The sequence below is a fragment of the Cicer arietinum genome, chromosome 8, assembly GCF_000331145.2.
Source record: "Cicer arietinum cultivar CDC Frontier isolate Library 1 chromosome 8, Cicar.CDCFrontier_v2.0, whole genome shotgun sequence".
Taxonomy (NCBI): domain Eukaryota; kingdom Viridiplantae; phylum Streptophyta; class Magnoliopsida; order Fabales; family Fabaceae; genus Cicer; species Cicer arietinum.
In genome coordinates this window covers 7,560,030-7,562,366 of record NC_021167.2, presented here as the reverse complement: position 1 = coordinate 7,562,366, position 2,337 = coordinate 7,560,030, and positions in this window count along the sequence as shown.

Genomic DNA, 2,337 nt, shown 5'->3' with positions numbered 1-2,337 from the left:
TTTAACGAGTCTTGGAGAGATAACACGCGATACTATTTTTAACTATGGATCAATTAATTATTGATACCCATTTTTTTATAAAAATTACGGATAGCCATTTTTTTATTATAAGAAAAAATAAATAAAAATATCAAAAATCAATATATTTATTAATTGTTTTAATTTTTTTATTATTTTTATATTTATAAAAAACTCTTAAACGTTAAATACTCAATAATAATATGAAAAGGACAAATATTTTTAAAAATTGTATAAAAGTAACTTAAACAATAAATAAATCTTAAAAATAATAACTTTTTTTAATATATAGAATAAAAAATCTTTTATATATAGGACCAGAGAGTATATGTTAAATGATTTCATTTAAAAATATAAGTTAAATTTATTAAATTATCATTTTTATATTTATTGAAAAAATTTGGTCATTTTACTTTAATGTAAAATTATATATTTTTGAATTAACCTAAGATATGTTATGTATAGTTGCAAAAATTTGATGTCTAATTTTATAATAGTTATGAAATAGAATAATATGTTGTGATATAAGTGGTTGCCCATCCAATATTCCAATTTAAATCAAATAGAGTGTTAATAAATGTTCTTAAAATTTGTTAAGTTGAGTAAATTTAACAAAGAAATAGTGCACTGTATTTGTGCGAGTTTTTTTAATAACTCCCTTGTGGAAAGAAAAAATAATAAAATATGTTTCTTCTTAAAATTATATACTAATCTATTATCTATCTATTATCTATTATATATTTAAAACAGACTCTCATGTCAACTCTCATGCCACCTCATTGTATTTCTTCTACATGTGCAAACATATCTCACCTCAACAAAAAAGCTTATGTGTACACCTTAGAAAGTTTTTTGTGTTTTTATGTTTCACCTCATTTTTTCTAATTAGTTTCTAAATAGTTTTTTTCCTTTTTTAATCCCTCTAATCTCTAATTTTTTTAACAACTTCCTCCAACAATTTCTTCTTTCCTCTTGTGTACATCCCATTCATTTGTCATCCTCGCAAAATCATCTTCTTCTTTGAAATTGTCGACTCTACTCCAAAGGTACACTAAAAGAGGTATAGGTTGGTTCGTTGCAACAACAAAAATTCTTCTCTTTGTCTATTTCTAATTTTGGTGTCATGTTCACCTCATTTTTTTCTACTTAGTTTCTAAATAATTTTTTCCTCTTTTAATTCCTCTAATCCCTAATTTTTTTAATGACTTCCCAGTCATTCGCCATCCTCGCAAAGTCATCTTATTCTTCGAAATTGTCGACTCTACTCCAAAGATACACTGAAAGAGGTATAGGTTGGTTTGTTGCAACAAAAAAAATTATTCTCTTTGTCTTTTTCTAATTTTGCTGTCATAAATTCAATTATATTCTATACAATCTTTGAAATCAATTTGGCTCATAGTGACTTAACGTTATGTATAGTTTCTTACATGAAATTCTATCACTATGACTATCCAAGAAATCCAAGTTGGGATGGGACCAGCCGACAAATTTCGCTACCCATCATACCCCCAGAGCAAAATGTTACATGAAAAATTCAAGGAATTAGTGTTTTTCAATGTTATGACAAGGTATATTTATACATCAATATTTTTTCCATCTCTCTCTTCTAAACTCTTTTCCTTCTTTAGTTGTTTTTAAGTGTCATTTTGTTTTGTGTGTCTCATATTCTTAGTTTTACTTCAATGTAGTATATGTTGAGTAGCTTACAATTTCACATAAATTTGACTCAAATAATTTTAAGCATATTTAAAAGATGTCTGACATTGAATTGAATTGAGTAAAAATTTTCAAATGTTAAATCGATCTTTGGGGTAATTGTGAATTTTTTTATTTTAAATCGAATTTATTAGAATTTTAATTTACAAACATTCAAACTATTATTAATATTGGCAAATGAATCATAATCATAATCAATAGGCTTTGCTCCTGCCTTCGCTTCAAGGAGAGAAAGAGTACTGGCCTGAAAGCTATTTTTACACAAGATAGGATGGCTGGGAGGGAGTTCTTGAATGTCGAATCCCTGTATTTCATACCCGTCGGTAGGCTTTCTTCCTGCGACCCGATTCCAGTGTATCGTAGAAAAGATACTTAGCTGCTGGTTTGGAACCGTGAGCAGACTCCGGTGACTACCCATCATACCCAGAGCAAAATGTTACATGAAAAATTCAAGGAATTAGTGTTTTTCAATGTTATGACAAGGTATATTTATACATCAATATTTTGTCCATCTCTCTTCTAAACTATTTTCCTTCTTTAGTTGTTTTTAAGTGTCACTTTGCTTTGTGTGTCTCATATTCTTAGTTTTACTTCAATGTAGTA